Raw genomic sequence first — 26,369 nt, 5'->3', positions numbered from 1 at the left:
TTTTTTTTTTTCTGGTGTTGATTGTTGATTCAGTCTATTTCTACTTTCATTTCTTTTGGGAATTCATCCTTTAAGCAATGCTACCCCATCCAAAATCCCCGATTCTGTTTTGATCCCACATTATCATCAGAGGTGGGGATGGGGGGGGGGGTGATTACTCAGAAACAGTTGATTTGCAACAGGCTTGAAGGTTAAATCTGATTGATCCACAACAAAATATACTAGCAAAACATACCGTATTACCTCAATTAATTTCCATGATTGTCTGCAATGCAAATGACCATCTGACCTAACTTAGCCTAACATATAGCAATTTAACCCAACACCCTGGAATGCAAAACCAAATTCATTTTGATAGTTCTGTGGCTTTTGGTGTGTGTTCGCCAATACGCCAAGGAAGCATGTGTCGTGAAAATAAAACATGGTTACAAGCAGAAGGGAGTGAGGGAATCACTACGAAACAATCATTTAGCTACCACGAAGATCAGAAAAATACAAAAACTGTAACGAAGAGGTAACGTCTTTCTGCTGCTTAAGCATTTACCAAATACTGTTAGCATTACTTTGGAAATGTTCATTCTAGCTTCAAATGGCTTGCTATCTTCAAAAGCAACTGAACTACAACGTTGTTTTGACAGTTCTAACTTCAGTATTACTAACTTAGTCTTTGCTCAGGCAAGAGCAAAACAACAGCTTCACCCGCTACATATATGATATGTTTTACTATTACCTGGGAGAAGGCAGGGTGATCGAAACAGAAGCTAAGATCTATTAAACTGTCATGCACTGCGAGTCATTTTGTTATGGAAAGTGTCACTCCCTCTCAGGCTACGTCCTTCCCTCCTTACACCCAGCTCATATACATTACTTTTATCTTCAAATAAAGCGATGCAGCTTTGCTTTCAACTGTAATAAGAAAAATGAGCTAAATTACATCCTAAAATAGTAGTAAAGATTATTTGTAATAAAAACAAAGGGCACAAAATAAATTCCATCGTACAGTTTATGAGCCTTATTTAATGGCGTATTTACAACGTCGTCTGCAGCGAAAAACAAAACATACATGCAGTTTGAATTAAAAGAATTATATTGTTAAACAGCTTATTAATTTCTGTAAATCACAAATGAGGGTACAGCTGTATAATCTTCCTACAATCGATGGAATTATACATACTTTACCAACTTGAAAGGATGATGGCAGGAATTCAGCCTGTAAAGTTGCTAGTTTGTTTGTTGCAGTAATTTCTTGGGAGTAATTTGAAAGTTCTGTCATTCATATCAGTTGATGTTGATAAAAAGAAAATTCCTAGTATTCTGATTAATTTATACTGAAAGTCTGCCAAAATCTAACCTCGTCATGGACTGCTAATATTAATTCGTTACTTAATGCTACGGTAACTGTACTGTATTCACAACACAAACACGAGTCGTGGTTGGGAAGGGCTCGTTGACTGTAGTAGACGTTGGTTGTACGTAGCTTGCTAGTTTGGTAATACGTGCTACGCTGGAAGTTACGGTAATTAGTTTATGAGTTATCATGGATCTCGCTTAACCCTCCTTCAATCACCTAGATTAGAATTAGCTTAAAGTATATAGTGTTGGCCGAAGTAGCGAAAATAACATACCTAGAAGATATACAGTAGTCAACCTTACTTTTATGCATCTTTTTACCATAACTTACATTTCCAAGATTAAGAATATTATGTAAAGCAGCGTACATTACTACCACCGTGCTGTGAATATGTAATGCTCTTCCCTGGCTCCTACGTTTCCTAATCAAGTAAACCAAACCAGAGTTGGCTTGGAGGCACGGTAGTCCAATCCAGCCTTACCCAAATTTACTCTTTACCTAAAAATTAACATATACGGTACATGAAATTTATGTAAAAGACTGCTCACGTCTGATCAGTCCATCACCCGCCAAAATTTTAGGGTACTTACAACCATCCCCGATGACAGCCAATGACATTTGATATCAGAGGTAATTTAAAGTTGAATTTGGTAAATACGTTTTACATTAGGCAGCAGAAGGACCTTCACCATTTCAAAATCTGTTACTCCAGTTTGTTATCTGTATTTTTCTGACTATTTTTATGGTGGTAAACAATTGTTTTATGCTGACTTTTTCCCCGTGTTATGTTGGTCAGTTTTCGGTAAATCACATCACTCGATTTTGAAACAAAAAATATTTTTCTTGGTCGATTATAGTGTGATTTGAATGAATTTGAACTTAAAGTTTTGTTGGAAATCACTCGTTTTGGAGATAGGACTACTGAACGTTATCTCCAAAACAAATGAATTCCAACATAAAATCAAGGAAATAAACACTCTTATCACACTAAAACAACTGGAAAACCACATTTCTAACCTAAACTAACTCAGCCTAACCTTACCTTAAATGTTATCAGCAGAGTCCCTAATCCAGGACCCTCACAACACCAGATAGAGGCTACTGGGGACATTAACTCCTCTGACAGCGATATTAAGGGTAAGGTTGTTTTAGTGCGATTTGAGTGTTTTTTTTTTTTCCTTCAGTTTTTGTTAGAATTCACTTGTTTTGGAGATAGGTCAAATTTTACACGTTGCCCTCATCTGATTTTCGACTTTTCGTTAACATTTTCTAGTAGAATTGGTCATTCTAAGAATCTTTTCTTCTATGACATTTCTCTCGCAAATTGATAATAAACGAGTTACACGCGATTTACTTCCGCCAATCACAATCACAGATAGGTGGTACCGGTTTTTTTTTTGTACTTACACTCAACTCACTGACAACAAGAGTGGCTAACTCACCTTATACTTTATGCAATTCTAAGCATTTTTTTTTCTATGACGCTTGTGTCTTAACCGTTGATGAGTTGTGCAATTTATTACTTATTATTTTCTATGGGAGAGAAATTTTCCCTGCTGTGGTCGGACAGTTGTGTGTTCATTGGTGCGTGTTATGTGTGTGTGTGTGTGTGAGTGGATAAAGCGCATGCGTGGCACATGAATCAGCCAGTCTCAAAGTAGAATTTCAAATGCCCCACGCTAGGGGCAAGATTTGACAGTCAGTTTGTCTCCAACCATGGACTGGGAAGCCTGCAAAATTTATTACTTCACTGCTATTTCACAGTTCTACCAGCAAGAAGATAAAACTGTAGCCTTTGTGCGATTGCATGGTGTTTTACCTTCAACAGAAACAAAGTACCTAAATCAAGGCAAAAGTCTCATTTTACGTGAGGATCAGAAAGTGTTGCACTGCCGCCAGTCACCAGTTACTGTTTACAGCTACAGACGACTCTTCAGATGCAGACGAGGAACTGTAAACTGCTAGGTAAATGCATTATTTTTTATTTACACCCGGTTAGGTTAGGTTAGATGAGGTTTGGTTAATGTTATGGGGGGTCTGGGGGGCGAAGCCCCCCAGTTAGGAAGCACGGCCAGGGTTGGGGGGTCTGGGGGGCGAAGCCCCCCCAGTTAGGAAACATGAAATCCCTAAGAAGCTTAAAATTATTTTCTTCCGAAGGATTTTAGTGTTTTTCGTTTGATTTTTATAACAGTTCCAGTAGGAAATCACTCGCTTTTGCATTTTCCCCCCCCCCAACACCCCGGTTTCCCACAGGTCCCCCAGTATTCTTGGGGGGAGAGGGAAGAACCGCAAAAAAAAATACGTTTCACGTGATAACAGGCATCCAACCTGAGTGTCTTCTGTTGTTTTTGGTGTGATTTTTGTTGATTTGGACCGGTCCTTTCCACCGGAAGTCGCTAGTGGCCGTCAACAAAAACTAGCGACTTGCGATAGAAACGAAGGTCAAAATCGATCGAATCACACCAAAAACAACAGGAAACACTCAGGTTGGATGAAAAAATCGGATGAGGGCATCGTGTAAAAATGAGGAGTACGTGTAAAGTTTGGTCTTCCGGGACAAACTTTCAAATGTGAGCGGGTGAGCGAACAGAGCGTGCGCTCGTCTGTGATTGTGATTGGTGGAAGTAAATCGCGTGTAACTCGTTTATTATCAATTTGCGAGAGAAATGTCATAGAAGAAAAGATTCTTAGAATGACCAGTTCTACTAGAAAATGTTAACGAAAAGTCGAAAATCGGATGAGGGCAACGTGTAAAAATTGACCGATAGTCATGGGTATGCCTATCTTGAAAAAGTGACTTCCGAAAAAAAAAATTAAGCTTAAATCATTTGTCACACTAAAATCGACCAGAAATATTTTTTGTTTTGAAATCAAGTGATGTGAGCAACTGAAATGTTATTCCTAAGAAAAACAAGTGGTGTCCTCAAATTCTGTCTGAGCACACCTGCTACAACAGGAAGCCATCATGCAACTGGCTGAAGTAAGGGATATTCAAATTTTGAAGATGTGCAAATGACGTCAGTGATTTGATTGGCATGCATTTTGGCTGATTTTAATCCCATTGGCCATGAGGTCCAAGCATGTGCAATAGTCACATGATGTCACACCCAAGAGCAGCTCGTAGGAGGGGGATAGAGCCCCATGTAAGTTTAAAACTGAGGGGAGATACAAAGTATTTAGTTATAGGATTTTCATGTTAAATATCATCATCATCATGATCATCATCCAGACCTCCTTTCCCACCCTAGGGCAGGGTGATGAGTACCAATGTCCAGACAGCCCAAAGTTGCCCAGTCCAATGGGCCACGCCTCCATTTACTCATCATTCAAGCTCCCGGAATCCTGGCTCTCGGATAATCATGGCAGTCATCATGTTAAATATACATTTCCAAAAACAAGCTTATAGTGAAATAGATTCGAAATGAGGTGGTCTACAATGTAGTTGTGTCAGATTTCTTGGATCAGTTGATGTGATTCACCAAAAATTGACCATTATGTTCCTTATGCCTCACCAACATTTGTAGTGGCAGACTTACTAAAACTTAACTGAATCTTGGTCCAGTAAGGTTAGGTTAGGTTAAATTGCAAGGTTAGGTTAGATTAAGGTGGTAGGTGGTGGTGACCGTCATCCACTCACTTGATGTAGTGCTGCCTACTTCTTCCTTAGCCTTTATCATTCTTTTTCTGTGCCTGTCCTCCTCTCTTCCTATTTCTCCCATCTTTCCTGTCATTTCTTATTGCTTTTCTTTCCTTTACAGGTGGCTTTACATTGAGTGACAAGCCAAATGGTTTCCTGTAAGCCAAGAAACCATTTACAACGCTGGGTGGTAACCATATAACCAAATCATACGTGCTCCCTACGTGTCAGCAAGTGGGTTGGTGGAGGGTTAGTGCCCCTCCCTGTAAAACAAATAACTCAAGAGTCAAATGGCCACCCTTTACGGGATTGTGACGTCTGGCAATAGATAGATAGACAGATAGATAGGTTAGATTAAAGTGTAAGAAAGAGGTACTAAATGGTGACTGGGACATACAGGCATACCCCGGTTTAACGATCTAATTGGTTAGGTAAAACCTCGTCGTTAGGTGGGGTATCGTATATCGGGGTACTTTTAACATGTATTTCAGTGTGGACTGTTTACTAGCCTTGGGTTTCCCCCCAAACCAAGTCCAAACCCCACCCAAATGAGCCCCAAAACAGGTTTAAAGGCAATCAAAATAGCCTAACAGCTGTCAAGGAAGCTAACTTAAGCCTAACACCTGTAAATAACTCACCTAAACCAACAAATATAATCTGAATATCGTCAAATATACTGTAAATCTAGAAAAAATCAAGCTTAGTAAACTGTACCCCAAAATGACAATGTTCACCCCACCTGTGGCTAAAGCACATTAATTAAAGTATAAAAACAGTTTATAAATCAACCTAAACACACAATTTTAGTCTATAATATCAAAATCGGTAAGAAAAATAAAAATCCATCGTTAAACTGGGGTTTGTCCATCGTTAGGAGGGGTATGGTGCATTTTCTACCCCCATCGTTAAGCTGGGGTATCGCATCTAGGGGTATCATATATTGAGGTATTACTGCACAGTATATATGTATATGTCCACCATTACACTTGAGAAACAATTGATATAGCAAAAGGAACATGGCTAAAAACAACAGGAAAAGTAATTTAAAGTGAAATGTTCATTTACCACCCCAAAAATAACCATAAAAGTGTAGAACACTATCAGGAAGAAGAACTGATTTGATAAGATGTTTTTGCTGCTTAAAGTAAGGCATATGTTTACCTTGAATTCTAAGTACAGTATATATTTTTCAAGTACAGTACCCTCGCGTCCAACACGCGTTAGTCCAGCACGATTCACGTCCAGCATGGAGAGCAAATAATTAGTATTATTTAATACGATTTAATTACTGCAACACGAGTGTTAGCATAACATGCACAGAGCTCCGAGAAGTGGGCGAAATCCGCAGAGTTCACCTCTAGCACGATCACCCCCGGTCCAACACGGTCATACTGGACATTCCCATGATGATGATAGCCAATGAAGACTTCTGATCAAGTAACCTTCCCCGCCCGCTATCGTGACGTGATCGGGATGCCACCCAATTAAAAATGCTTCTGCTGTCATGTGATGTTTTGTTTAAATTTCTCCTGCTACAGCGCCACTCAGTCACATAATTCGCATTGGAAGGTGCTTTTTTCTTGCTGCATTTTCTGCCCTTGTTACTGCATTTTACCCTGCTCACGATGCCTAGGAAGCCTTCTGAGAACCCCAAGAAGCGTCGGCACCTCCCTCAGGCCACCAAGCTAGAAAGCATCGAGAGGAAGAAGAAAGGGGAGAGGAAAGTTGACATTGCCAAGGCCTACGACATGAATGAAGCCAACGTGAGGACCATAATAAAAAACCAAGACAAGATCCTGGCAGCCGAAGGCTATCACACAGCACTTCATACCAGGTTTGCCGAGGATACGATGGTAAATCGGAACAGTAACGTGGTAAAATTGCCGACGATACCACGGACATTTGGAATTCATCTGGATGGATTCCTGCCGAGGATACGACGGGCAAAACAGTGTGACCAAAACCCAGGCGACTCGACAGAGAATGTATCGTACTACAGCATTGAACATTTAGCCTGACACTGATTACATATTAATATGTTAGAATAAATATCAGTCGTTTTGAAACCCTTCTCATCGGTGTGTGTACCAGTTTATAAACAAAGTTGCTTCTCCTTATTCTCTACTGAGTCAGCGACAGCGATCACTTTCCACAGTCACGAGACGGGGCTCTGGCAACAGTGTGAGAAGCATGCCCTTTGCCGAGGATTACAGAGTGCTAGGACAGGCAGAAGCAGGACCTTCCATGGCTGTGGATGAAGATAGTGATTCTGAGTGCGATTTCGAAGGATTTATGAGGGAGGTTGAGGAGGAGCAACAGCCATTACCCGCTAGTGACGCCAGCAGCCATCCTCCGGAGACCCAGTAGGACTACCTACAGCCTTGGATACCACCTTCCATTCCCAGCAAGCCCACCAACACCATCCTAAAAGGTTAGTTATCATTCATAGCACAGTATCATTTATTATAATTACAATAGTACCAATATATGTATAGGTATATGGTAGGTATTTAGGGTGACTTTTCCTTGGGTTGCTGACATAATTCATTTTTCCCCATAAGCTCTATTGTTAGTCCAACACGTTTTTGGTCCAACACGTGACCCATGCATGACAATATTACCGTGTTGGACGTGAGGGTACTGTATATAATATTTATCTGTAAAGTTACATTTTAATTTCAGGAATGGTAGTGCCTTGTTAATTCAGTTTTATTGCATTCTATATTTTTCTGGAAGTTTTTAAGGAGGCAAATGATTATTTTTTGATGATTTTATTTTCCTTTTCTTTTATGCTCATTCTGATTTCCTGATATGAGTGTTCCTCAACTGCAGTGGTTGAGAGTTATTAATTCTTACTCAGATTTATTGTTATTAGCTTAACCTTATCTAACCTAACCTAAATATTAACCAAGGGAAACAAAATGTAACCTAACCAAAATTTATCTACTTGTAACCTAACTCAACCCAACCCAATATAACCTAACCAAAACCAACCCAGCCTAGCCTAGCCTTAAATACCCTAACCTAATCTAACCTATCCAAAGATAACCCAACTTTGTGAAATATAAGCACTACAATATGTTGCCAAAATTTCCTAACCCAACCCAAACTAGCCTGACCTGATCCAACCTAGCTTTTTTTTTTTTTTTTTTTTTTTTTTTTTTTTTTAGGGAGGAGCCAAAGGCTACTACATAATGTGTATAGAACAAACAAAATTTGCTTATTGTAGGGTAAGTAAGGAAGTTGCCTGGATGCTCACAGCAGCTTGTTTCTGATGATTTCGCCAACCAGACCTCACTTTGGGGTTTCGTCTCAAAGATCCGCCATGATTTCAGCAACCTAGGATTGCCACTGAGCATAATGTTGGAAGCCCTCAATACCTATCAGACCAAAACTTCTGACTTTACATATCCTGCCAAGCCTTGAAAGACCCATTTGAATTGGAAATTTGGAAGACCTGTGTCCTTGTGGCAAAATAATATTGTTATGCTGGTAAAGTTAGGGTGGTGTTTCATGTCAGGAGATGTGGGGACCATTCTAGAAATTAAGTGTTCTGTTGTAGGTTTAGGCTAATGTTTGTATCTGGAAATGTGAGAAACATTCATGAGATTTTGGCATTTGTTTTGTTTTCATCCTACCTAGTTCTTGTCATTATTGTTATTGTATATTGTTGATTTATGTACCATAAGTGTTTTGTTGTGTGGGAGAGTGTTAGTTCTACTGTAGGACCTGGAATGTGCATTGCATCATAAAGTGTGAGTTCCTTTGCTAGAACATTCTGGACTGTGCTAGTAGGGGGAGCCGGGGGATGGTGGTGAGAGTAGAGTGTTTAAAGATCGTCCCACCTCCAAGTTAGTTGGTTCACTTAGTTCAATTTAGGCAGTGCGCCAGAGAGTGAGTGCCACACAGTGGAGTTTTAGTGGGTTAGTTACGAGTTGTTTTTTGCCAGTGGATAGTTAGTGAATCTGTGACAGAGTTAGTGAGTCAAACATTGAGAGTAATCAGTGAAGGACGGAGTAGTTATGCAGAAAGTCAGAGTTAGCTAGTGAATGAACAATAGTGAGTGAATGACTGATTTAATGTGAGAGAGAAGAGTCAGTGTTTCACAAGTGTACCTCAGCTGTGCTTAGAAGAAATAAAACCCAGAAGTGTTCATTTGGCTTTGATTAACTGTGACCTGTCTACATGTCACATGATGTATTAACTAACCCCAGTGCTGTAACAACTAGTGTCAGGTGTGGAATGAGTCCTACAGTTGCAACAACTGGTGTCAGGAGGGGAAGGAACTCCCACAGTGTAACAGGTGGTGTCAAGTGTATGGATTAAGTTTTGAGAGATGGATATGCTTGGACTGGTTGACAGACCTATGGACGTATCTCTGGCAGATGTACTCGCAGTGTTGAGAGAAATGCATGGAGAATTATGAAATTTCATGAAGAACTAAAGAAATGTCATGATCAAAAAGATATAGCTACTGGCAGTGTTGAGAGCAAATCAAGATGAACCAAGGAAATATCAAGAGGAGCAAAAAGTAGCCGAAGCACAATACCACTTGGTATTAGAGGAGCTGCAGGATGGAACCAGGAAACTGAAGCAACAAGAGGTGGTATACAGCAAGGTAGAGAGAATAAGCAATCAGGTAGGAGAAGTGAGAGAGTTTCCTGTGTATGGAGGATAAAGTGAGAAGTGAAATGCTGTACAGAAAGTGAGTAACAGGGTCAGAGTCCTTGAACAGTTTTGGTATGAGGGTCAGCATCCAGCACATTCCTTAGGTGCCAGTGACAGGCATTCAGAGGGGGATGGTGAGATTGAGGGAGTATCATGCCCATTGGTCATTAACGCAGGATCAGAGAGGCAGCTGAAAGTGGTGGGTCATAGGTTGCTTCCAGAGACTTCGCAGCAGCTGTTGGGAGTTGCAGGACACTGCATTGGGTTTGGGGAACTGTTGGCTATTGATGTGCATGAGGGAGGTAAGGAAGAGCCTGGCTGTGTGTGTTGCTGACATTGGGGACCCTTGCATCTTGACTTCCAGGTGTCTCACTGCTGCCTGCTTGACTTCCATTAAATGTAAATGCGGCTAGAAGGAAGGACTGTTCCCTTGATGACCGTGGAGCATGAAAGTTTATGAGAGATGACCAAATGGGCTACAGGTATTCCCCCCCCTCCCCCGAGTCAAAGGTGCTGCTGCCCTGCAAGATCTACAACACATCAAACACTTTCGTGGGATAGATGGAGCAGAGGAGCCATGGCATGATAGACAGGGGAGTGATGATGGGTAAGACCTTGGTTGACCATGTGGCAGAAGAAGTACCTGTTGTCATAGCCAATTTTTCACCAAGTCTAAAGAAGATACATCAGGGCACAATGGTGGGGTTGTGCCAAGAAGTTGATGAGGAGCACCGAACACTGTATGCGAAAAGAATACAGTTAAGCTCCAGGAAGAACTACCTGACCACATGTGAGATCTGTTTGCCAGGAGTGCCCAGTGTCTGGAGAAGCCACAGATGGAGCAGCTGAGGGGGCTTTTGGTGAGGCATAATAATATATATTGCTCAGAGAATATCATGGACCTCCAAAATGCTCCTGGAGCAGAGCCAGGGACCTACTGGACACCAGAGATGAAAGGAGGACCCAGAAGAATGATGGAGTTGGCAGCACTGGATATCCAGTTCTTTGCATTGTGGGAACTAGACAGCAGAAGGAACAGTAATGGCCCATTAGTATCGAAGTTTATGCTAAACATACATGTACAGTAAAACCCCGATAAGTCGACCCTGTAGAAGGTGAAATTTCTGGTAAGTCGAACACTGACTGAGGTGCGACTTAGTATTTCTTCAAAGGTTTACATTTTAGTTTCTTATATCCCTGTCCTTCTGCCTACGGGTAACTTTACACTCCCTCTTTTGTCTTTCTTTCCTTCATTCTTTCCTCTTCCTTCTGCCTGTGGGTGACTCTACACTGAGTGACAAGCCAAATGGTTTCCTGTACACCAGGAAACCATTTACTACGCTAGGTGGTAACCATATAACCAAATTTTGGCGCCTGGTGGTTTAATGGGTAATTATTGTGCTCAAATCGGATCGAGCCGGTGAAGGTTTATATCCAAGGGGTGGTTGGGGTTGATTGCTCATGTAATGCCACTCAGGGATGAGTGAGGCCGGTCACTCTCATCTTAAATGCCAGGACCAACTTGCCTAGCCCCGGGTTCTTACGCTCCTCTGTGGTGCGACATAGGATTGGATGATGATGATGATGATGATGATATCCCTAGTGCTACATTTTTAGTTTATTATATTCCAGGTGTTACGTTTTAGTTTGATTGATTGTAAAGTGAAGTAAATAAGTTTAGAACTTTATGCAGTTGTGACTTGCACTCCTCCACCTATGCAACCTCCTATCCTAGCCTAGTCTGTGACATACACTGAATCGTTTTTATTGTTTATTTTTGTTGCTTTATAAATGCTTCTTTAGTTTAGTGTTAATAAACAAGTAATCACATATAATTTATGACTATTGTAGGGGGTATTATAGTTTCTTAGGGAATTATTGCTGGTTAGTCAGAAAATTTGGTAAGTCAGACTACCGTAGAGCCCCATATACAGTTCGACTTATGAAGGGTTTACTGTGTATAGGTTGGATTAGGTGATTGTATCAGGGATGACACAGTTTTGGGGGAGGGGCAGTGCTATGCTGGTAAGGTTAGGGTGGTGTTTTATGTCTGGAGATAAGGGGTACCTAGAAATTAAGTGTTCTTTCAGAGAGCAAGGTTAGTATTTGCATCTGGAAAGATGAACGTTTTGGAAATTTCGTTATTTGTTTTGTTTTCATTCTTTCTTACGGTAGGAATTAGTTCTTGTCATTATTGTAATTATATATTATTAATTAGTGGCCAGTGGGAGTGCCCATCATCCACTCATTTAGTGCAGTGGTACCCTATTTCATTGTACCTCTACATTGAGTGGCAAACCAAATGATTTCCTGTAAAACAGAATATCATTTAACGCACTGAGTGGTAACCATACAACCAACCAACACGTGCTTCCTGTGTGTCAACAAGTGGGTTGATGGAGGGTTAATACCCCTCGCCTGAAAACAGCTTACTAAAAAACTACAAGCAACAAGCCTTAGACCAGGATGGACCAGCAAGTGACAACCAAGGACTGAACAAAGGACATGATATGGATTGCAACTTGGAATGTAAAGGGTGTAGATGATGAGGTGAAAGAGAGATAGATTGGCCAGGTGCTTGAGAGTGCAAAAGTGGACATATGTGGATTAACTGAGACTAAATGGAGCGATGAGCTTGTGACTGTAGAAGTATGTATGGGGTTTATGCGCAGAAGTAGGTGAGAATGGGAGAGCAAAAGAGGGAGTATGTATTGTGTGCAAGAGATGGAAGGACAGTATAAGAGAGTATGGATCAGTTGGTTGAAGGACTGTGTAAGATTGAAAGTAGGGTTACAAATATGGGCCATTGTGTGTGTGTGTGTGTGTGTGTGTGTGTGTGTGTGTGTGTGTGTGTGTGCCAATGCAGGATTGTGCAAGCAGAGTGAAAGAAGAGTTTTGGGCAAAAGTGGAAGTGTGCATGGAAAAGTTTAAAGGGAATGAGTGTTTTTGATTGGAGATCTATCTATCTATCTATCTATCTATTGCCAGACACCTCAATCCCGTTTGGGGTGGCCACAAACAAATCGCCTCCAAGTCGCCCTGTCCCCCGCCATTTCACTGCCCTGCTCCCAACTCACACCCCCCTCTCTCATATACCTCTCCATCTCATCCTCGGCCTCCCCCTCCCTCTTCCCCCCTCCACTTCACTCACATACACTCTCTTCGTCAGTCTTTCACCCTCCATCCTCTCCACATGGCCAAACCACCTCAGTGTGTGATTGAAGATATGTATGGAAAAGTTGGGAATGTGAAGGTGGATGGAGTAATTGGAAGTCTGGTGTGCCTGCAGAAGTGGATGATAATGGCAGTACTCTAGTGGACATCTGTGTGGGGAGGAGGTTTGTGGTAGCCAATACCCTCTTTAGGCACAAAATGATCTATAGGTACCCTGTACATGGCAAGTGAGGAGGAAGATGGGTGGTGAACTGAATGAATGGAAGATTGTGTGTGAATGACAGAATGGGAAGGAATGTAATGTATGCAAGAACATACAGAGGTTGGGGGAGTGAACTTTCTGACCACCACATGGTGATGGTGAAAGTCAAGTTTCAAGTGCAGTGGAGGAAAAGGAGGAGGGAAGGACAGGAGGAACTAGTCCATACAGTGAGGGTAGAAAGGTTGCAAGAGGATAGAAGAATGACAGAATATAAGAGAGAAGTGGAGGAGTGATTGGTATTTTGATTTAGAGCATATGGGGGGGGGGAGTGGAACGTGTGTGCAAGATATTCACAGAAGAAATCCGCAGCATGTGAAGTGCTGTGTGGGGTGAAGAGAAGATGAAAGGGAGTATAAGGAACAGCTTGGTGAAATGAAGAGGTAAGACAAGCTGTGGTACAAAAGAAGAAAGCATATAGTGAGTGGATGGGAAGCAGAGGCTTGAAGGAAGATGAGAGATGGAAGAGAGAGTTACACCGTATGTAGAGAGGGAGAGGTGAAAAGATTAGTAAGAGAGAGTAATAAGAAAGTGGATGAGAAATTTGGAAGGAATATGAGTGTAAAGTGGAGGGAATGTAAGAAATGTTCTGGAAAGAGGTAAAGAGAGTTAGACAAGATGATACAAAAGGTAGTAGGGGAATTAAAGATAAAATGATAGATTACTATTGGAGAAGCGAGAAAAAGTGAGCAGATGGGGAGGACACTTTAAGGAACTGTTAAACATAGAGAATGAAAGTAATGTGAGCACAGGTTGCTGGTGAATGACTGGGAGAAAGAGGGGGGTTAGAAGGGAGGAAGAAATCAGTAGGATGGAAGTAGTGGAAGCAATGAAGAAAGTCAAAATGGGGAAAGCCCCAGGAATTGATGAAATGAGGTGAAATGATGAAGCATGAAGGAAAAATAGTAGTAGAATGGATATGGAAGTTGTGCAGATTGGCCTTAGAGGAAGGTAGAGTCCCAGAGGATTGGAAGTTTTCGTTTCGTTTTCGTTTTTAAAGGCTCCAACATGCTTGCATGTGTCAGCCTTGGTCACCTAATGGCGGCTCTCCACGCTGCACGATCCATTGCAGCCTCCCTGTTCAGTCCCTTAACCCTAAGGTCACACTTAATGACCTCGTCCCATGTCTTTCTCGGTCTACCCCTCATAACCCCACCCCCAATATTAACACTTCTCACCTTCCTCACCCAATTATCATCCCCCATCCTCTCCACATGTCCAAACCACCTCAATCTACCTCTCCTCATCACAACACCAATACACTCCAGTCCCATCCTACCTCTCAACTCTTCCATTGTAAACCCAGCCCCTCCAGGCCTTGGACGCAGGGACGCACTGCACATCCACCTAATCATTGTCATTTCTGAACGTCTGAGCCGGCGAATATCTTCCTCCTTCACTGCCCAGGTCTCACTGCCATACAGCATTACACTCCTAACACATGCTGCATACAAAGACCCCTTAGCACGGAGGGAGAGCCCTCTCAATGTCAGGAGAGGCAAGAGCTCCCTGAACTTCTTCCAACCACTTCTCACCCTAGCCACAGAGCTAGCTCCAGCCCCACCTCCAGCACACAACATGTCTCCCAAATAACAAAACTCTTCCACACTCTCAAGAGATTCACCAGCAAGTTCAATCTTTTCACGTCTGACAATCTCCACCTGCTCACCCCGGCACGCCGTACACATAAAATCAGCATTATCTCGCAGTCTACCTCTGATACCACTACATCTCTTATGCACCCATTTATCACACACACCGCACAAGATGGAATTACTTCCCACGCCCTTGTGGCAAACTGCACATGGCCACTCTCCCTCGTCTTTGACAGTACCGCCACCAACCCTAGATATCATCACTTTTGTTTTATCTGCATTTACCCTTAAACTCTTTTGCCCCATACCATCTCTGCACTTCCTAAACCTTTCCTCCGCCTCCCTTTCACTCTCTGCAATCAACACCAAATCATCAGCATACAACAACTCCCACAGGAGTCCGTTTTTAAAGTCACGTGAAAGGGCTTCAAGTACCATGATAAACAACATGGGACTCAAGACTGACCCCTGATGCACACTAACATTCACAGAAAACTCATCACTCAAATCTCCATTCACTCTTACCTGGGTGTGAGCACCCACATATATGGCCATAATCACCCTAACCAGCCACTCCTCCAAGCCAAGCTTTCTCATTGCCCACTTCACCACCTCTCTAGGGACTCTGTCAAAGGCCTTTTCCAAATCAAGAAAAACAAAATAAAGATCCTTTCTCCTACCAATATATTTTTCCTGAAGCTGTCGAACAATGAATATGGCATCAGTGGGGCCCCTACCTGGCATAAACCCAAACTGCATCTCATCAGTATTCACTCTTTCTCTAATCATACCTTCTAAAACTCTCTCCATTACCTTCATTATCTGATCGAAAAGCTTTATACCTCTATAATTTCCTCTTTCCAGGGCATCACCCTTCCCTTTATACACATTTACAATTACACTCTTCAGCCAATCATCTGGGACAACACACTCATAAATAATCCTATTTATCAGGTCAGTGACTAAACTCACCCCTATATCGCCTGAGGCCTTCAACATTTCGGCAGTCAGCCCAGACACACCTGCTGCCTTCCCCACCCTCATCCTGCCTATTGCCTCACTCACAGTAGCAGTATCAATCAAAGGCCAAGAGCCAGACACTGGATCTGCTGGCTCCAAACCTTCCCTGTCCCAGTCAAACTCCTTATTCAACAACCAGTTATAATGCTCCCTCCATGCATCTTTAACCCTTTAACCGCGGGTATTGTTTTGGTCTGACTGTCCTCTCCCGCGGGGGTTTCAGCCAAATGTAAACAAACCTTTAAACCTTAATAACTCTGCACAGAATAAAGCTAGAGAAAAAAATAAGGTACCATTAGAAAGTACTAACCTTCAGCTTTCCATTGATGTAGGTTTCATGACTTTGTTGACTTTCACAGGACGGGCAGTGCCGTTAGAAGTGAGGGGTGTAAAATCACTATTTTTCGCTCACACACCATTACCTTCGCTCATACACCATTACCAAATGCCAACCTCATTCTGATAATAATACTATAAACATATATGAACACTGCACATACGATAAACACCCACTCTGTGTTCACTGAGGCAGGTAAAAGGCACTGTAATTACCCGCACTTCACTGCCACATCAGCGGTGTTGTAATCACTATTTTTCACTCACACACCATTACCAAATGCCAACCTCATTCTGATAATAATACTATAAACATATATGAACACTGCACATACGATAAACACCCACTCTGTGATTACTGAGGCAGGTAAAAGGCACTGTAATTGCCTGCACTTCACTGCCACATCAGCGGTGTTGTAATCACTATTTTTCGCTCACACACCATTACCAAATGCCAATCACATTCTGATAATAATACTGTAAACATATATGAACACTGCACATACGATAAACACCCACTCTGTGTTCACTGAGACAGGTAAAAGGCACTGTAATTGCCTGCACTTCACTGCCACATCAGCATGTGTTGTCACTCACACAGCTGGACAGATACTGATGCGTGCTTGGTCAGGGGTGGGGTGGGGGGCCCAGGGGGTGGGAGGTGGGGCCCCAGGGGGGGAAGAGGGAGGTGGGGGTTGGCTGGAGTGAAAGAACTTAATAGCTACTCTCCCTTGAAACAATTGGTGCACAGAAAAAACGCGGGGTATTCAAAATATTCACAAACATTCGAGAATGACACCCGCGGTTTGGTCCAGTTTTTGCAACGTCATTCTGGAATGACACCCGCGGTTAAAGGGTTAATATCCTCACTGTTCACCACTACCCTTCCTTCATCATTCTTCACACACTGCTCACCTATGATATCCCGATTATCCCTCTTCACCTGACCTGCCACCCTAAATATATTTTTCCTTTCCCCATGATTTAGGTTATCAAGTAATTGTCTCTGTGACTCAGACTTTGCCCTGTATACCTCTCTTCTAGCCATATGCTTGGCAGTCAAATATACCTCTTTGCTACCACCCTTCTTCCATTCCCGGAAAAGCCTTCTTTTCTCCTTAATTGCAGCTTCTACACCCTCATCCCACCACCAAGTTACTTTATGTCTTGGTGGTCCTCTTGTCCAGCCGCATGTTACATCAGTAACTCTCAAGAAATTGTTCTTGAGGGCTCTGTACTGTTCATTAACTCCTCTGTCTACAGCTCCCTGTTCAGCCACCACTCTCCTCAACTCTCTATAGAAGGCATCCCTTACTACTTGGTTTTTCAGCTTCCATATTTTCCTCCTAGGTACATAAGTCCTCTTTTTCATCACTTGTTCTTTAAGCACCATATCACAAATCAGTAGTTTGTACTGCTGCACACACTCCTCACTTCCTATAACTTTAACATCCCTCACTAACCTCCTATCGGCCCTCCTAACCAGAAAATAATCTATCTGACTGCTATTTCCCCCAGACTCATACGTAATTAACCTACTGTCTCTTTTCCTAAAATATGTGTTGCACACAATCATGTCCGTTGCCTCCCCAAACTCTAGTATCCTTTCCCCTTCTGCATTCCTTAAACCATATGCACATCCCCCATGCACTCCTTCATAACCTTGTGCTGCTTCACCTACATGACCATTTAAGTCCCCTCCCAAAATCACTATCTCATCATCCGGCATACCACCCACGACACGTATTAAATCATCCCAAAATCTATCTTTCTCTGATTCATCCAATCCTGCCTGTGGAGCATATGCCGATATAATCGCGGCTATCTTTCTTCCCAACAGAATTTTCACTACCAATATCCTATCGCTTACTCTCAAAACATTCATAACATATTCCACCCATTTCTCCGCAACCATCACACCAACACCTCCATATCCGTCTGTCCCCCCCTGCCAAAACAACTTATAGCAACAGTCCTTCCCAACAGTCTTTCTGGCTGATCCACCCCTGTACCGGACTTCCTGCAAACACGCCACATCCACCCACCTCCTACTGAATGCCTCAACGACTTCCCCTGCTCTTCCCCTCAAACTTCCCACATTCCATGAACCCACCCTCATTCCCATGGGTGATTTACTGTCCTCAGGCTTGCTTTGAAACTTATTTTGTTTTGTCATCTTCAGTATTAATAAAGGGGGACAGACACAGCACAGGCTCCACTCACTGCACAGTCCCAGGTCCAGGCAATGGATCTGGGACCCCTAGCCCACCAACTTACCAGTGGCTGTGATAGTGGCCTCGGGGCCCCCTGTACAAAGGAAAATGGGAAAAAGAAGTGTGTGGTAATCATATGGACATTTGTCTTCTGAGTGTAAGAGAAAAAGTATATGGTAGGATACTTACTGACAGAGTCAGGGAAGTAACAGAAGAATTAGTTGGAGAAGAACAGGGAGGTTTTAGGAAGGGAAGAGGTTGTTTAGATCAGATATTCATCCATAAGTTTTAATGTGGAAAAGTTTGTAGAGAAGGGAAAGAAGTTGTGTGTGGCCTTCATGGATCTGGAGAAAGCATATGACAGAGTGGATAGATAAGGAATGTGGAAAATATTAAAAATATATGGAGTAAATAAGAAGTTGTTGAATTCCGTGAAGAGTATGTATGAGGGTGCTAAGGCTGCAGTGCATGTGAACAGTGAGCTGAGTGAAGTTTTCTGTCTGAAACTTGGATTGAAACGGTGATGTGTCATACCTCCATGGTTGTTCAATCTGTATGTGGATGGGATTATAAAAGAGATACAAAGTAGGTCAGTGGATGTTGGATTGGTCCTAATGAGAGAGGGCTGCATTTGGAAACTTCCTGTAGTTACTGTTGTTTGCAGATGATACTGTGTTGTTAAGTGAAGATGAAGGGGGGCTGCAACGTTTAGTGAATGAGTTTCAGAGAGTGTGTAAGAAGCAGAATCTAAAGGTGAATGTAGGGAAGAGTAAAGTTATGGTCTTCAAGAGAAATGAAGTCACTGAATGCACAGTGAGGCTGGATTATGAGGAAATGGAAGACGTTGGTGCATTTAAGTACATGTGAGTGAGGTGGAGGGTGGAAGAGGGAGGGGGAGACCGAGGATGAGATGGAGGGATGGGGTGGAGAGGTATATGAGAGAGGGGGGTGTGAGTTGGGAGCAGGGTAGTGAAATGGCGGGGGACAGGGCGACTTGGAGGCGATTTGTTTGTGGCCACCCCAAACGGGATTGAGGCGTCTGGCAATAGATAGATAGATAGACATGGTTAATATGATGAGTAAGGATGGAGGTTTGGAGGATGAAGTCCTTGAATGAGTATAACAAGGAAGAAAGGTTGCTGGTTCTTTGAAAGCAATGATAAGAAGTAGGGAAGTGAGCATGGAAGTAAAAAAGTCACTGCATGATAGTACGGTTTTGTGATACCAACTCTAATGTATGGAAATGAAGCTTGTACCTTGTTGGAAGGACACAAGTCAAGGGTGAGAGCAGTGGAATTGAGTTATTTGAGAGGAGCATATGGAGTTATGTGGGGAGGGAGAATGACATGAAGAAGTGAAGGAGTGTTGTGGTGTGGATGTGATAGAAAATGTTAAGAGAAATACATTGATGTGGTTTGGCCATGTGGGGAGAATGGAGAGCGAGTGACTACTGAGGAGAATGTGTGTGAGTGAGGTGGAGGAGGGGGGAGGGAGGGGGGAGGACAAGGATGAAATGGAGGGATGGAGTGGAGAGGTATATGAGAGAGGGGGGTGTGAGCTGGAGGGAGGGCAGTGAAATGCCAGGGGACAGGGTAACATGGAGACGATTTGTTTGTAGCCACCCCTTATGGTTTTAAGGAGTCAGGCAGTAGATAGATTTTTTTTTTTATTTTTTTTATTTATTTATTTTTTTTTTATGTGTCCGACTCTGGGCATAGGCTTCACAGCCTGCTATCAAGGCCCAGCAGTCCTCCTACATACCATACACCTCTACATGTCACCACTTCGGCACTAACACCCACCGTCCATATTGAATACATGATAGGGCTGTCTCATACAGGACTGGTGTATTGGTATTAGCGGGGGTATTTTTACGACACGTCGGCGGGTTTTCTGGTAAATCAGTAAAGCCTGATTTAATGAAATTCAAATCCTTAAACTGTTCCCTGCCCTGGCCGGGATTTGAACCTGGGTCCGTTAGAACGGCAGGCCACCTCTCTACCGATTGAGCCACGCCTCCCCTAGAGATAGATGTTGACTTAAGTGTGTTGTTGTGTGGGAGAATGTGAACTCTCTCGCAGGATCTGGAATTGCATAGTTTTGTCAGAAAGTGTGAGTTCTTTTGCTAGAACATTCTGGACTACTCTATTAGGGGAAGCCGAGGTTGGTGAGATTATTTAAAGACTGTCCCGCCTCCAGGTAGTTAGTTCACTTAGTTCGGTTTAGGCAGTGTGCCTGAGAGTGAGTGCCAGACAGTGGAGTTTTAGTGGGTTTGCTATGAGTTGTGTTTTTCACCTTTGAAATCAGAGAATCAGTAACAAGAGTTAATGAGTCAAATAATGAGAGCAATCAGCGAAGGATGGAGTAGTTAAGCAGAGAGTCAGTGAGAGTTAACCAGTGAAGGAGTACAGTAGTAATGAGTGAAGGACTGATTTAACATGGGGGAGAAAGTCATTGTTTTGCAAGTGTATCTCAGCTGTACCTAGAAGGAATAAAACTCAGAAGTGTATATCTGCCTATGGTTAGCTGCCTGACCTATCTATGTTTTATTCTCAGTGTATGAACGAACCCTAAGGTGGTAACATTATTATAGGCTGTTCATTATGTATGTACTGTATGATGACCAGAGTTTTGAATATACAGTTTTCATCTACAGTACTCTGTCAGTGAAATAATTTGTTCACTTTTTTGGTTGGTTCATAGTAATGATCTTGGAATGTAATTTGTGTGTCAAGTATTAATTATATTACAGCATATACCATACCCAGTAAGTAGCATGCCTTAAACATTGTATAAGAGAAATAAGAGTTTGATTAGTAAGAGTACCTACCATATTAGTCATACAGTACATTCCTCTAATAAGATGTTGCCTTTACTGGCAAAGTACTGTACTATACTATTGTCGTCTCAGTCAGATTTTACAATACAGTACTATACAGTGATCCCATGGTTAATGTGTATGATTGGTACTGTGCATGTAGACCCAGTAGTACATACATGCTGTTATGTGTATTATCAGAAACACACACAGGCATGGTTAGGTTAACAGGAAATGCTGAAAAAGGCATAACAAGAAACACGTACAGGGCCATATAGAGATCTCAGGTGGGCTCAAGGCAAGGGGTTCTGGGATAGGGTGGAGAGTTAGTGGTCTCCACCACCTGGGATTAACTCCTTGAGTAGGGCTTCATCGTTGAATCCCTCAAAGCCATCAGAAACCAGAGATGCTGCACCATCATTCTCGGCAGAAACCAGCTCAGGTGTGCAATAATGATGTTTTTGCAGAAAAATATGTGATAACAGCAGAAGTGCAGATTTTCATCTACCATTGATAATGAAAACCAAAAAATGATAACCAAGAGATCACTTTACATATAACTGCTGTAGATCTGAAAAAAAGTTTCATTGCAGTTATGTTGCAGTTTAAGTGAAACACCAGTTTAGTACTGTATACAGTATTATGTAGGCTAACTGTGGTACCGTTTTTTCATAGTGACAGAATTGTTAACCCACTTGGTCATCCGGTGTACTGTATAGGCTGTATCCAGCTATATTAGACTAGTGAGCAATATTAGGAAAAATCTTATCTTTTTAAGTATTGCATTTGGCAAACTAAATCTTATCTGTAGCAAGGGCTTCTTATATTTTCATGTGATTTACTTTAATAAATAGCTACAGTTTGCACTGCACACTACTGTATATGCTACTGAATTTAAATTTGGAAGATTACCTGAGTGCTGCTGGGTCATTCCACAAAGATGTCAACCTTTTGTGTCAAAATCAGAATTGCTTGAAAGTATATAAATTATACATCATTTTAAAGTTTAATAATTTAATTTTATGAATCTGAAGAGAAAAAGAGCCTAAACTGTCAACTAAGGGAGCTGCATAAAAAATTGTCATATTATGTCACCGAAGAAAAATCATTGCTGAATTGAGCAATTTTCATAACATCATTGACCAGAGTATGTTATTCTTTGGAATGCTGACATTGTGTTTTATTGAAAATGCATCTGTTTGAGTTGTGATTGACACTACAGTTGTTTACATATATGTTGTGGTCAGAATGTAGCATGACCTTTAAATGGAAGTATTTCAGGAGTAATATGTCTCACGTTTTTTTCCCATTCGCAGCTAACAAACTGGAGAATACCAACATAACTTTATATTATAAATAGGCATCCCAAGGCCTCAATAATGTAATGTTGGGATACTTCGAAACAAACTCTGGTAAGCCATATTGTTCGTCACACATGTTACGTGCCCACCATGAGGAACATTACCAGAAAATGATGTAACGTTTCTCATGCACACCTTTGAACAAAAAATCAAAGTAGCTGCACTGAAGTCCAATGATAAAACATCAGTGTTTGTAATTTAGTATGTTAGCTTTAAGTTTTTATTCTTTCCAGACAGTAAATTGATTTTGCCCGGTACCTGGTGAGCATGCTTTACCATTATGTCTCCAATGGCTCCAGCAGAAAGACAACGGAAGTACTATGCAAAGAAAGAGCAAGATGAAGAATTTAGGAAGAAGAAAGCTGAGAGAGGTTGAGCACACCGTCAGTCACGTAAGGGAGCGGCACTGTCTAGAGCAAAACGGCTCACAGCATTGAGGGTGAGAAGTTACAGGGAAAGAAGAACAACAGCACAAGCAATGGTGACTGATGAAGCATGTCCCTTTGTGTCATACTCTCCTGAAGCATATAGAAATCGCCAGGCACTAGGAAAGGCAATAAAACGAACCAGTTCTTCACTTCCCAGTGAAATTTGCAGAAGAAGTAGGACTTCCTTTATCCCCTACACATAAAGCACAAGAACAACATCCTCGACAAATATCTGCGGAAACCAAGAGAGCAGTTATAGAGTTTTATTTACAAGATGACATCTCAAGGGAACTACTAGGGAAGAAAGATGTAAAATCAGTGAGAAACATGGAAACGGGAGAGAAAGAGAAAACTGCAAAGAGGCTGTTGATGTACAATTTAAGGGAAGTGCACAAACTTTTCATGGAATAGCATCCAGAACATAAAGTAGGCCTCTCAGTGTTTGGTGAATGTTGCCCTGCACAAGTGATGCTTGTGTCAAGTAAATCCCAAGAGGTATATTGCTGTCCGTACTGTGAAAACATGAACTTCCTATATTCATCAGTAAAGTGGAAATCACATATTACACTGACTTAGTAGCACTGTCTGTCTGTGACCCAGAGAATGCTGCTTGTATGAAAAGAATTTGTACCAACTGTCCTATTGCCACAGACACATCAGCCTTATTTTTGGAATGTCTAGAAGAAGATGATGTAGAGGTAACTGTAAAGAGGTGGAATGGTGGTACATTAACATGTAGAGAAATGGATGTAATGGAGTTCTGTGATGAGATGAATGCTGAAATGCTTAAATATGTGAGACACATATACAATGTTAAGCAGCAGTCAAAGGCATTTAGAGAGGCAAAGGAGAGTCTGTCTGAAGGATGTATAATCCTCCAGACAGACTTTGCAGAGAATTATGCTATAAAACACCAGAACGAGGTAATGGCAGCCCACTGGACCTCAGCCACTGGTTCTGCAGTTGTTCATTATGTCAAAGATGGAGAGATTGCTACAAAAGACACCTTAATCCCTTATACAGGGTGGCCACAAACAAATCGCCTCCACGTCACCCTGTCCCCCGCCATTTCACTGTACTGCTCCCAATTCACACTCCCCTCTCTCATATGCCTCTCCACTCCATCCCTCCATCTCATCCTTGGCCTTCTCCTCCCTCTCTCCCCCTCCACCTCACTCACATATTGTACACTATCCTCATCAGTCTCTCACTCTCCGTCGTCTCCACATGGCCAAACCACCTCAGTGTGTTTCTCCTAATGCTTCCTATCACATCCACACCACAACGCACCTTCACCTCCTCGTTTGTCAGTCTGTCTCTCCCTGTGACTCCACAGGTTCATACAAAGCCATTAGCAGTAATTCCAAATACAGCCTCACACTCTAGCCTTGAAGTTCAGGTGTTTAATAGTGCTATTTTTGAGTATTAGAATTCTGCTGTATTCATTTTACACATGTATCATTGTGGACTGATGGGGCAGCAGCCCACCAAGAATAGGTACTCTATGGCAGCTCTAACCTTTTACAAAGACATCCACAACTGCACTGCTGAATGGAACTTTCAAGAAAGTTATCATGGCAAGGGCCCTCATGGTGGGATTGGGCCTTTACTAAAATGCAGTGTTTACAGGTGAGTTTTGCAAGGTCGCTGTACAATAAGGTCTACTGTAGAATATTATGAGGAGACTGAACAAATAACAAATAAAACTGAACTAATGTATGTGTCTACTGAATATATAAACACTGAGAAGTCAAAATATGTAGAGATCTGGAAAAACTGTAAGGCAGCAAAATTCATTCAGCAGTGCAGGTCAGTAAAACCTCTTGGCTATTATAAAGTAGCATTCTATCATTTGACTGCAGACCAATCACTTTTTAAGCAGTGCTATCTTCAAGAGACTGGCTATGACCCACAATCTGACTCCAGTACTAGCAGTGATAGGGAAAGTACACCATCTCTTGCTGAAATGAGGCATCTGGTTCCAGGGGGGCGTAACCCTCAAATCCGCCATTTTGTGTTAGAAGCAGGAAAGTGTTCATCAGTGCCAGGTGGTTTCAAGTGCACAAACCTTGGATGAGAAATGTTTTACAGATCCCAGACGGGCGTATCCAGCACCGCTAAGTCTGGGCTAGCAAGCCAATGAGTGCTCCTCACATAGTCGTCAATGTTGTCATCCCCAGGCTCAGCCAATCATGTGCCTCCTACCGTAGTGGCTCGGCTGTCAGCCCTTTAATACTCACTCTGTGGCCATACACTTTTGTGTCCTCTCCATATTTTGGTTATTTTATGTGGATTTCCATCTGAAAATGAGTTCTTCTGAGAGTGAGAGTGAGGACCAATGTCCAGTGCATAGTAGGAAGCGTGTAAGAAAGCCTGACATTTGGGGAAAACACGTTGTTAAGAAGAAACGAGACAGTGGTCAGGCGTATATTTTTCGTGCCATAAAGAAGTATTAACCTACCACACCCCCTCCACCTCATCAACTTACAGACACAGTACTGGCAACAAGGGATTGGTAAATGGTTATATTTTTTCGGTATTTAATTAATTGTTATCTTATTAAAGGTCACCTGTACGAACTGTAAATAAGAAAATTGGTAGAAATCACAAATAAAAAAAAAATAAAAAAAAACTAAAGCTCATAGCATGTTGAAATTTTCACAGGTTTCTGTCCTCTTATTAATAATGTGTTAGGTCGCATTATTTGGTACAACCAGTAATAATTTGAGGACAAGTAAGGCAGGGGGTGCTGAACAATTGCCATAAAAATAAAAATAAATAAAAATAAAGAGAAAAAAAGGAATACATTGTGCTGTAAAGTACTAACTGAGACGAGTCTATAGGTATCATAATACTGTAACAATTGTATGAAAATCATGATTAAAACGGTTCATTTACTTTAAACCGCTATAGTGAAAAAGCATGGTTTTTAGGTTACGCCCCTCTGGTACCAGACTCCTCAAATGTCAGAGTCATTTATGTCCCAGCCTGAGTCACAGAGTATTACTGATATTGAGGCAACACAAAAACCATCCCCTGGTAACTATGTACAAGTTCATTACACTGCCAAGAAGTTGTCAAAGCATTATGTTGCAGTGGTAGAATTAGTTCTGGAGCCAGGCATGTTCAAAGTTAATTATTTAAGAATGAGAGGCACTGACAGAATGGGTGATAGCTTCATTTTCCTGACAACCCTGACAGAGACGAGATCTCAGAGGATATGGTTGTGCAGGTATTGCCAACTCCTCCTGTGGCAAGAATGACACACACATTCAAAGGGGTGAACATTCCTTCCTCAGTCAGTTAGTCTAAAAGGATGAATTTTCCATCTTCGATGATGTAGTTGATCTTTAATTTTTGTGTTGTGTATATCACTGGTGTGATATACAGGTAAGCTTATCATGTAACTTTCACATCAGTTACTGGCTGTAGGATTACCTACATGTTATAAGGTAATTTATGTTCATCTATCTCTATCTATATATAGCCCAACGCCCTAATCCCGCAAA

At 41.9% G+C, this 26,369-nt stretch overlaps 1 protein-coding gene across 3 annotated transcripts in view; it reads left to right on the top strand.

Moving 5' to 3' along the window:
• Nucleotides 1-1,426: 1,426 nt before the first annotated feature.
• Nucleotides 1,427-26,369, top strand: part of holn1 (CD2 antigen cytoplasmic tail-binding protein 2 homolog holn1) — a 49,881-nt gene continuing 24,938 nt past the window's right edge. Inside the window, exons 1-2 of one of the 3 annotated variants that reach the window (XM_080280664.1) lie at nucleotides 1,455-1,516; nucleotides 7,144-7,419. The gene's annotated coding sequence lies outside the window, so the exon portion shown is untranslated. Of the gene's footprint in view, nucleotides 1,517-2,474; nucleotides 2,489-7,143; nucleotides 7,420-26,369 lie in introns of those variants that run through there. The other 2 variants (XM_080280665.1, XM_080280666.1) reach the window with 2 other exon arrangements.

This window comes from Coenobita brevimanus, chromosome 86 (assembly GCF_032717465.1).
Source record: "Coenobita brevimanus isolate Jiangsu-jjx chromosome 86, ASM3271746v2, whole genome shotgun sequence".
NCBI lineage: Eukaryota > Metazoa > Arthropoda > Malacostraca > Decapoda > Coenobitidae > Coenobita > Coenobita brevimanus.
Note: the sequence above shows the minus strand (reverse complement) of the source record. Positions and strands in the feature narration are given on the sequence as shown.